Source organism: Mus caroli, chromosome 19 (genome assembly GCF_900094665.2).
Source record: "Mus caroli chromosome 19, CAROLI_EIJ_v1.1, whole genome shotgun sequence".
In the NCBI taxonomy this organism is placed as follows: domain Eukaryota; kingdom Metazoa; phylum Chordata; class Mammalia; order Rodentia; family Muridae; genus Mus; species Mus caroli.
This window is the reverse complement of record NC_034588.1, coordinates 44,231,426-44,243,052: the sequence shown is the minus strand read 5'-3', so window position 1 is coordinate 44,243,052 and position 11,627 is coordinate 44,231,426. Positions and strand designations below refer to the sequence as shown.

At 43.4% G+C, this 11,627-nt stretch overlaps 1 long non-coding RNA gene across 1 annotated transcript in view; it reads left to right on the top strand.

Moving 5' to 3' along the window:
- LOC115029991 overlaps positions 1 to 10,060 on the top strand; it is an 18,260-nt gene extending 8,200 nt beyond the window's left edge. The window contains exon 2 of the long non-coding RNA XR_003835580.1: positions 9,810 to 10,060. This is a non-coding gene — a long non-coding RNA (uncharacterized LOC115029991). The remainder of the gene's footprint in view (positions 1 to 9,809) is intronic.
- Positions 10,061 to 11,627: the final 1,567 nt, after the last annotated feature.

The window sequence follows — 11,627 nt, the reverse complement described above, 5'->3', positions numbered from 1 at the left end:
CCTGCCTCTGCCTCCCGAGTGCTGGGATTAAAGGCGTGCGCCACCACGCCCGGCTGGGCATTACTTTTTATATAAACAAGACTTGTATTACTAATCACTGTGACCAAACACGTGACGCTGGAGGAGGAAGGGTCATTTCACTTGTGACTTGGGGAGAGACAATCTGCAGTGGTTTGGAAGGCGCAGCCATGTGAAGCTTCTCGCTCTCCTCTCAGCAGACCAGGCACTGTGAATGGGGGAATAGTCCCCCAAATTGAACTCTCCCCTTTTCTTCACAACAGGAACTCAGTCTATGGAATGGCGCCTCCCACATCCAGGGTAGGGTGTTCCCACGCCCACTGGAAACACCTTCATTGATGCCCTAGGAGTTTCTTAAACCAATCAAGTTAACCCAAATTAACTCTCACAGGAGCATACTAGATAAGCTGCCCTACTATGGGACTGGTTTCATCTTGATATATTCTGCATACATTGTTTTTCCTCTTAGCATATGCAGATACTCAGTGTAGCTCCAAATTACTCCACTATACCACAGTTCTAGTGTACTCTTAACTAGTCTGCCCTACATGAGGACATCAGTGTAACTTGGATGTTTCCCTTTCATAAATACTAATTTCAAAGAACTGACCCTCCAATACTCTTTGCCTAATGGTATAGAATTATAGATATAAGACAAATTTCATAAACTAGAATCTAGAATTCTTGGAACAAAAGCTAAGGGGGATTTAATCTTTTAAAAAAATTGCCAAATAACTTCTCCCTGCCCCCCCTCCCACCCCAACAAAAGGCAGTGCAGGTTTAAACTCCAAAGACTGTCAAAGCCAATGAGAGAGACCGCCTCTGTCTTTGTAGCAACAAAACCTTTTCATCTTTGCCAGCAGCAGATAGAAAACATTACTTTTTAGGGTTTCCATACACCCATGGTGTCTTTGGATGTAAAATGTCTACGTGAAAGAATTTTAAATCTTCCCCTTATCCTGGACTGCTGCAACTGTCTAGACAGATAGTCATGTCAGAACATGAGATCTGCCATTCAGAAGGGTGTGTCTACCCAAGTTGCCCCTTTGGCCAAACAGCATTGTTCAGCTTTCAGGCCAAGCCGCAGGCAGTAGAGAGCCAGGGTCTTACATTGGGTTTCTCTAATAACAGGTAAATGTGTGTGTTCTAGTTCTCTCTCTCTCTCTCTCTCTCTCTCTCTCTCTCTCTCTCTCTTGTTTTTTTTTTTTTTTTTGAGATACGGTCTCATTATGCAGAACAAGCTGGCCTTAAACTCACAGAGATCTGCCTACCTCAGCCTCCCAAGTAGCTGGGGCTTCAGGCACATGCCACCATACCTGGCCACCTTGTCTTTCACATTGTTGCTTCAAGTAACATTTCATACAAAAAAGGAGATGTTGGGGCTGGAGAGATGGCTCAGCGGGTAAGAGCACTGACTGCTCTTCCAAAGGTCATGAGTTCAAATCCCAGCAACCACATGGTGGCTCACAACCACCCTTAATAAGATCTGATGCCCTCCTCTGGTGTGTCTGAAGACAGCTACAGTGTACTTACATATAATAATAAAATAAATCTTAAAAAAAAAAAAAAAGGAGATGTCACTGTTTCTCCAAACAGGGACCCGTTGTCTGCATCACAGTGCAAAATCTCCACTTTCAAGGCTGACACATCTTGGTCTTCCCCTATTTTTCTAGACTTTGTTCTCAGCCCCAAACTCTGATCATCTTATGTTCTGCACTGACTGTTTGCTGCCTGCACATAAGGTTATTTATTCCTTACATGGTCTCATTGCCATTGGTATAACAGTATTTTCAGGGCTGGCAGAGCTTCTGACACCTGCAGGCACTCGGCAGATAGCTGGTGAATCCACAAAGAAGCCAAGGCTTCCATTAAACCTCCTGAACACTTCGCTCCCTTCCTGCCCTTTGCTACCAAGATTTCCTGGACAGACCTTGAACACTCTCACCTTCATGTGACTCCTAATTCTATCTTTAACACCAATTCAAGTCACATGTTTCCTATTAAGGCAGTGCTGCTCGTCCTGGCTGGAAGTCTTCTCAGTTAAACTCACATGACTTGTGAGAAGCCTGTACAGTCCACTCGAGCTGCACAAACCTCTGTGTCCTTAGCTATGGTTTATTTCCTGCTGTAAAGAGCAGTAACCATATCTTAAGGTCTTTTACGCTTTTACTACGTGATCCAGTCCCATAGCCACTGTGTAGTCAGTAAGTATTTGAGACCTGGATCCACAAGTCAATAAGTCACTGTTTGCTTTTTTTGCTATCTTAACCACCATCCACAGAAAAAGCGGGAGGGAGGGGTGTCAAACGATGGGAAAGGGGACTGGAGAGATGGCTCAGTGGTTAAGAGCACTGACTGTTCTTCTGAAGGCCCTGAGTTCAAATCCCAGCAACCACATGGTGGCTCACAACCATCTGTAATGAGATCTGACGCCCTCTTCTGGTGCATCTGAAGACAGCTACAATGTACTTACATATAATAATAAATAAATCTTAAAAAAAAAACGGGAAAGGGAGATGAGGTGCTAGTTTTAAAAAGTGTCAAACATTGGACTCCTGGTACCGTGGGGTGGGGTATATGGGGGGGGGGCACTTGCTTCATTGATGAGTGGACCCTCAAATCTACAGTTACCAAGTGACAACCATAAACAATTACAGCAGTCAAAGTTCAGGTTGTAAAGCAAAAATAAAAGAAAGAACTTTTTTTTCCCTTTCCACTTTTTTTTTTTTGGCTTTTCGAGACAGGGTCTCTCTGTGTAGCCCTGGCTGTCCTGGCACTCACTTTGTAGACCAGGCTGGCCTCGAACTCAGAAATCCGCCTGCCTCTGCCTCCCGAGTGCTGGGATTAAAGGCGTGCGCCACCACGCCCGGTGTCCCTTTCCACTTTTAATTTAATAAATTAATAAAACGTTTGGAGAGTAGTTCCCCTTTGCAGCCTCTATAAAGTGGCATGGGCACCTCTGGAATACAGTGGAACAATCCCCATCTCTGAACCTTAAAATACTGATGTTATATGACTATGTCCTATTTGCTGGCCATCTGAGAGCTCCTCCTTTTCAGTCACTTCTGGAGTCACTCAGGAGCCTCTGGTCATCTGACCACCTGCCCAGAGCTAGAGAGACCAAGATGGCGTCTTCGTATGTGTGGTAGCTAGAGTTGGGTGCCCATGGGGTTCGTGCTATCTATACTATAGATTGGCCTTCTCCACTGCATGAAGCGTCTCAGGGGTTTAAGATGCTGAAAACATTAGCTGCAACGTATTTTCTTTTTTTTTTTTAAGATTTATTTATTTATTATATGTAAGTACACGGTAGCTGTCTTCAGACACTCCAGAAGAGGGAGTAGGATCTCGTTACCGATGATTGTGAACCACCATGTGGTTGCTGGGATTTGAACTCAGGACCTTCGGAAGAACAGTTGGGTGCTCTTACCCACTGAGCCATCTCACCAGCCCGCAACGTATTTTCAATTCCACGATCCACACAGCATCACTTCTCCCTTGTGAGTCAAAAAGACTGTCACATGGACAACCCAGAGTCCACAGATGGGAAATGAGACTCTGTTTATTATCATCAGAACGGCAAAGTCACATTGAAGACCAGAGAGATGGCATTCACTGTGGCTGACACAGGACAGCACAGGCAGTTCTATTTGTTCCGCTAATACTGATCCTCCTGCTAACCCTTCTACAGTCCAGTGAGTGGGGGCTGACTGCTGCGCTGAAGGAGATGAATGCCTGCATCTTCTTACAAAGGGAAGGAAATGTAGAAGTACTGTCAAAGCAAAGGAAAGAAAGTAGCACTCACTATAAAGCACTCGAAAATGACTAGTGTGGGTTAGGTGTGTCTAGTCCGCCTTTGCCCTAGAATACTGATAACAGTATGCATCTGCAAGACTGTGCACATGTTCTTGCCCAGCACTGGCCTGTATGCTTTACATACATTATCTCACTTCCTGTCATAATGCTATGAGATATATGTATTACTGTATGCTTATACTGTTTTCAATTTAGAGAAGGGGAAGTTGAAGCTTACACACCCTAACTAACCTAGTTAGTGTTCTATATAGACCTGCACGTCTTTAAATGCCTGTTTCTTATGTAATCTTATATCACGAACATTTCCTTATTTGATTGCTTCTGAGCAGGCTGAATCGATACAGAAAATCAACAATGACTTTACAGTATTTGGGATTCTGGGTCCTAGCTGTGCTTGCTTCTTAGGCCTGTCAGGTGGTTGCAGCTTAGAACAAAATAATGACGTATGCCCTTCACTGCAAAGTACTGGCTTTGACATTTTAATCTTTTATAAGAGCCTCAAAGCTCGATTTTGGCAGTGCTAGTTGGTGGAGAATATAGCATCTGATCTTTTTTTAATTTTTTTTTTTAATGCTATGACACATTCCCTAAGAGCTCAGCAGCGTGAAAGCAAAGTTGGAGCGTATCCATCTCCCAGTGTGGGAATGGCAGGCATCAGTCCATAGAAAGACCTCGAGTCTTTCTGGGCAGAAGGCGTCTGTGGCTTGTTGCACAACTCTAAGTGTACTTGATCACTTGGTTTTCGACAAATGAACACATCTTTGCATTGACACTGGCCTTACACTTCCATCCTTTAATCTCTCAATGTTGTGTATTCTAGGGCAAGAATTGGCAGAGTTTGTGTCATGTGGGAGGGAGAGAGGGAGGTGGCAGCCTGGAGCATTTGAGAAGAGGAATGCAGCAAAGTCCTTCTGGGCGTGAAACCTTAGACTGATAACAGGGAAAGACAGGGAAATGGCATGTATCCTATAAAAAGCAACATAGTGTTCAAAATCGCACGATGTGATTTTTTTCCCATTGCTTTGCAAATTTGGTGCCCATCTATTCCTGTTTATGACTCACCTTAGTCTCTAGCTGTCAGGAATAAAAGATTCAGCAGCGTTCCCTGGAAGAGTTTTTAGAAAATTTAAAGCCCTTTAATCCATGTATTGAAATCGGGCTGGGAGTTCTCATTTGCAGCCAGTCGCATAATAAGAAAGATAAACTCAGGAACAAAGCACTTCACTAATAAAGACAAGACACTCCTGGAGGCCTGCTGCTGGGCTCTGCTCAAATATCCCTGTGTTTTCTACTTCCGAAGAAACCCAAAGAGCAGGCAGTGAGAGTGAGCTGACCTGCAGATACCCTGTGACTATACCTTTGCAAGTACGAAGCCCTTGATCCCTAAAGTTCTTCCTCATAACAATGCCAAATGCCAAATCGTCTAAGAGGTTAAATGCCATTAAATTTTAACCAAGCCTACGGTAGCTTGGTGAATAAGTCATTGCTCCTATGCCAGTTGCAGTAGATTGGAAAATAGCTGTCTAGGACCCCGAGGTTGAGGATTGAGCTCAGAAGTAGAGTTCTGAGATAATACAGTGGATTTTCCACTAACGGACAATGCGAGGAATGTCAATGTGCATACCTCAGTGTTCTTACTCCTGTTAGAATGTGAGAAAACATTATACTACATGAAGCACCTCTTTGATATTAATTCTTCCTTCACAACCATCTAACATTTCTTTGTTGCATACCAGCTGTCTTTTGAAAAATATTCTAGGGGCTGGGCACACAACAGAAAACGAATGCACAAATATGTATGCCCACTTACCAACTAACATTCGAATCGAGAAAGGTATCTATCTCCTGTATGGCATTTCATTTAAACTTCATGATGGTCACTGGGTGATGGTGGTGTGTGCCTTTAATCCCTAGCACTCAGGAAGAAGACTCAGGCGAATCTCTGAGTTAGAAGCCAGCATGGTCTACAGGGCAAGTTCTAGGACAGCCAGGGCTACACAAAGAAAACCCTGTCAAAAAATAAAAATAAATAAATATTAAAAAAAAACGACAAACAAAAACGTTCATTGTGGTCTAGCAAAATAAGTGAGATGGGTGGCAATATGTATATCATACTATATACTGATGAGGGTTTTCTTTGCCTAAATATAGCTATTAACAACGTGGAGAAAAATCAGATGGCCAATAACCATAGAACAGAAAATGATACTGAAAAACACTTTTAAAGTCAAGCCTAAGAGTCACCATGGTCATGCAGCGTAGTACAGAATGACCAAGGGAAAATACAAAGACTAATTACTCTCACTAAGAATTCAGATGATCTACAAACTCAAAGCTTTCCGCAAACACAATCAATAAGGGTACAACAATTTTTCCAGGCGTAAAATCAATATCCATGCACATCATTGGCATAAACATGGACTAGCAGAAAGCCCTCATCTGGGACCACAGTAACAAGAGATGCAAATGCAATTTCAACTGAAGAGCTAGCTCTCTCTCTCTCTCTCTCTCTCTCTCTCTCTCTCTCTCTCTCTCTCGTAGAACGTACCAAGCACAACATCAAGTTCTGTTGACGTACGAAGAGTCCGGGCTAATACATGACAGTAATGACTACCAAGATGAGAAATGCATCCAGATATCAAGACTTGCAGCCAACAAGGCAGGGCGGTGGGACAGGCAACTAACCCAATGCAACAGATGGGAAAGAACATTAAGTAGCAGTTCTCAACCTGTAGGTCACAAGGGTCACAGCCCCCTTGAGAGGGTCAAACAACCCTTTCACGGGTCGCATCTCAGATATCGTATATTACAAATATTTACATTATAATTTATAACTAGCAAAATAACAGGTATGGAGTAGCAGCAAAAAAAGTAATTTTATAGGTGAGGATCACTCCGACATTAGGAACTGTATTAAAGGGTCTCAGCTGTGGGAAGGTTGGGAGCCACTGCTGTAAAGAAACCCCATCAGGCATGAATCATTGATATTGACCAAGTTGTTTTACTATGACTAGAACAGGTGAACTAGTAACAGGTTTATCTTGGGAAATTGGCGAGTTCGTGGGGCAGTCTTTTTACCCACCCCCATGCTAGGACTGTGGAAATATAAAAAGCAGAGAAGGTCTTGAAAGCGTTCAAAAGATAATACAAGAGAGGACCTTCAGGATCTGGAAATAAGAAAGAATTCTTACCCAGATGCTAAGAACAAAACTGGTCGGCTTAAACTTCCGTTAAACAGAGACAATCAAACAAAGCAGAAACATAGCCAGTGTTTGAAGGAAGTCTCTACAGCAGATGTAACTGATAAAAACCCTGGTTTCCAGGCTGGTGAGATGGCTCAGTGGGTAAGAGCACCCGCCTGCTCTTCCGAAGGTCCGGAGTTCAAATCCCAGCAACCACATGGTGGCTCACAACCATCCGTAATGAGATCTGACTCCCTCTTCTGGAGTGTCTGAAGACAGGTACAGTGTACCTACATATAATAAAGAAATAAATAATAAAAAAAAATTCCTGGTTTCCACAAAATGAAAACTATTCCCTCCAAACACCAGGATGAGACCGGGAGTATAACTCAGTGCACACCAGGATGAGACCGGGAGTGTAACTCAGTGCACACCAGGATGAGACCGGGAGTGTAACTCAGTGCACACCAGGATGAGACCNAGTGCACACCAGGATGAGACCGGGAGTGTAACTCAGTGCACACCAGGATGAGACCGGGAGTGTAACTCAGTGCACACCAGGATGAGACCGGGAGTATAACTCAGTGCACACCAGGATGAGACCGGGAGTATAACTCAGTGCACACCAGGATGAGACCGGGAGTATAACTCAGTGCTTAGCAAACACCATTCCCTTTGCTTGTCTTTTGGGGGTGAGGGTCTCATGTAGCCCAGGCTGACCTTGAATTTACTTCTTCACATAGCTGTAGATGGTCTGGAACTCCCATCCCCTCTCTCTGCCTCTCAAGTGCTGGACTTACAGATGTGCACACTATGACAATCAAACAAAGTCCCAAACGCAATATGACCCATGTGTCCTTTTGCCTGCCTCCCTTTGACCTTCTGTGTAAATCTTTTTTTTTAATTATATAATTTATTTTATGTATATGAGTAGGCTGTAGCTGTACAGATGATTGTGAGCCACCACGTGGTTGCTGGGATTTGAACTCAGGACCTCTGGAAGAGCAGTCAGTGCTCTTAACCGCGGAGCCATCTCGCCAGTCCTTCCATGTAAATCTTATACTTACATTATAGGCTAGTGTCCGCATATGAAGGAGAGCATGAGAGTTCATTATGAGTTCGGTTAATATTATACTTACTTAATATCCTACTTTCCATCTCCATAAATTTTCTTGCGAATTTCAAGGTTTTATTTTTATTTATAGCCGAAGAATATTCCCTTTGGGACACACACTGCATATTCATCCATCCATTGGTTGAGGAACGCCTGTGTTCCTCCTGGGTTGGTTCCTGCTCTAGAAAGTGTTTGATGTCCTTAGTTATCAGGGAAGTGGAAATTAAAGCTCCCCTGAGACAACATATCAACCTGTCAGAGACTATCAGCAAGAAATCTGCCAATCTTCCTGCAAATTTCCTGCAGACAAATGTTGGTTCCATTTTCTTGCTATGATACATTGCACAATAGCAACAAAAATGGATGTGCAAATAAAAGCTCTAGGATCGGATGTGGAGTTTGGGGGGTGTGCCCAGGAGTGGAGTAGCTAGATTATATGGTAGTACTATTTTTAACTTTTTTGAGGAACTTCTGAACTGATTTCCATAAAAACATTATTAAATTACTCTCTCATCAACGATAAATAAGGATTCCTCTTTCTCCACATTTGTTGCCAGATTTTTTTTTTTGATGGGTGAGATGACAGGGTGAGCTGTTGCCTCAAGGTAGCTTTAATTTTCATTTCCCTGATAACTAAGGACATTGAACACTTTCTCGAACAGTTAATTGGCTATTTGTGTTCTTTTTTAAACATTTTTTTTCTGTTTACTTCAGCAAGATAAAATGGTTTAGAGGTTTTAATCCACAGTCTTAGGTGCCACTGGTTTTGGACCTGATGAGATAAACTACCCTGGCCGGAAACACATGGTGGGATGTAGCTACTTTCTTCATAGCTAAAGGGAAGAAGAAAGAAACTAGGCTCTTGCTTTTATAGCAAAGCTCCTCCAAGAAAAAACAAAGCTCTATGAATCCATGACTGGATAGGTTTGTTCACTAGGTCAGAACGCTGAAAACCTCTCGTCTTCCCAAGGACCCACTTCTAAACCTCACTCTTCAAGGTTTCACTCCTCAAGGCTTCAGCCCTGCAGCTGGGGAGGGGAGGCACATTTCAGACGAAACTGCAACGCGAGCACTTGCAGATAAAGCACACACATCACAAACAAGCATTCGAAAAGCCAAAGCTTTGCAACGCTGAGGGTCAACCACACACAAGCTCAAACGGTGGTTTACAGACAGTTACGCTCACTGAGAAATGTTTCAAAGAAGGCAAAACCCAATGCTCGTAAAGATAAACACCACGGGAGATTCCCAAATATCCGTAAAACCATCAGTCGCTCAAGGATACAGGCTGCTAATGGGGGAGCCAGGGTCTCTGGGCTTATTTCAGAACATGGTTTCCAGGATCCAGGCATCAGGGAAAGGTAATAAAAATGATTCAGCCATTCTTCTAGGCTTACCCTGCAAATAACGCATACCACACTGTTGATGGCCCGTTGGTGGAACTTGTGCCATGGTAGCAGTATCACCACATGGGAGGCTGGGAAGTTCAGTCTTTTAGTGTTCCCAGGAAAGGAAAAGGAAGTAGGCGATAATGAACACAGCACTTTTTCAGCCATACTTGGTAAAATATTAAAATATCTTAAATATAGGTGAAAGATGGGTACTAATTTTGTTAATCTTTATATTAGCTTGTATGTTCAAATTTCTCATACTATTTTTTTTTTTTTTTTTGGAGACAGGATCTCATGCAGCTAAGGAAAGCCTTGAACTGACTTGACTATACAGCAGAGAATGACCTTGGTCTCTTGATCTTCCAGCCTCCACCTGCCAAGGCCTGAAATCACAAACTGGGACCACCATACATGCCTGAATCCCTTACACTTTCCAAAAAGGGAAGGAAACAAAAAGAGATTAAATGCCCTCTCCTAGGCTGTGATCTGAGAAACCAAACTGTTGCTAATAAACTCTCTTCCTAGAAGATTTAAATCTACCACAAAGGAATTAGATGGTAAAATGACCCTTGTAAGGAAAACCCTTCACTTGTTAATCCTGATAATTTACGATTTTGGTTTCCATCATCAAAATATGATCATTCTTGAGGCTAAAGGATATTCTTCCTCTCTCCCTCCCTCCCTTCCTTCCTTCCTCCCCCACCCTCTCTCTGAGTCAGAGTTCTCTGTGGAGCCCTGGCTGTCTTGGAACTCACTCTGTAGACCAGGCTGTCCTCAAACTCAGAGATCCATCTGCCTCTGCCTCCTGAATGCTGGGACTAGAGATGTGCACCCCCAACACCAGTCCAGACCGAAGGATGTCTTAAAGGAGTCTTCTCTGTTTCCAAATGTGAAGCTATTTGCTTTCCTTGAACTTTTTGCAGAACACATGCACGTGGTGGTTTGTATCATAAATATCCCCCTTAAACTCATGTATTTGAATGCTTGGTCCCCGGCTGGTGGCACCATTTGGGAGAGATCGTGGAATGTTTAGGTCCTGAAGCCTTGCTTCAGGAAATATGTCTCAGGGTACATGCTATGAGAGCTTATGGCCTCAACCCACAGCAGACGATTCTCTCTTCTTTCCTGTCTGTGGATGGACCTGAGATCTCTCAGCTTCCTGCTCCTGCTACCCTGCCTTGCCTCCCACCATGATGGGCTCATCTGTCTAGAACTGTTAAGGCAACAGAAATTCCTTTGTCTATAAGTGGCTTTGTTCATGGTATTTTATCACAGCAACAGAAAAATAAGTAACATAATATATGGGGAAAATAAATTTTACTTTGAAAATAAAAATGGAAACAGGCAGGAGAAAATGGCCCAGTGAGCAAAGGCTCTTGCCACCCACCCTAATGAGCTTTTATTTTGAACCCACATGGTTGTCATGGTTTGAATAATGCTTGGCCCAGAGATGGCGCTATTAGGAGGTGTGGTCTTGTTGGAGTAGGTGTGCCACTGTGGGTGTAGGCTTTAAGACCCTCATCCTAGCTGCCTGGTAGTCAGTATTCTAGTAGCAGCCTTCAGAGGAAGATTAGACCTCTCAGATTCTCCTGCACCATGTCTGCCTGGATGCTGCCATGTTGCCAAGGTGGATTGATGATAATGGACTGAACCTCTGAACCTGTAAGCCGGACCCCAGTAAATGTTGTCCTTTATAAAAGTTGCCTTGGTCACGGTGTCTGTTCACAGCAGTAAAACCCTAACTAAAACAATGGTAGAAGGGAAGAACTGACTTTATAGTGTATTCCTGACAATGACAATGGCAGTCAAATAGTAAAAGAGACAGATGCATAAGTAGGTTATCCTAATGCCGAACAGATAGTGAACAGAGTGTGCCTGACCGTTATAGCCAGGCAACACAAATCACTGAACATTTCTGCATGAGGAAGCCGTGTGATCCTGGTTCCCAGAGAGCTGTAAAATGTGCACTGGGAGCCTACAACATCAACGTCAGCTTCCATCGAGAGAGCGGAACTTGTGTGAACTTATTTCAAGAAATGCCTGATGCTAAACTTTGCCATGAACTCCACCTGAGTCAGCCTTAGCTCGCTCTAGGGAGGAGTTTCT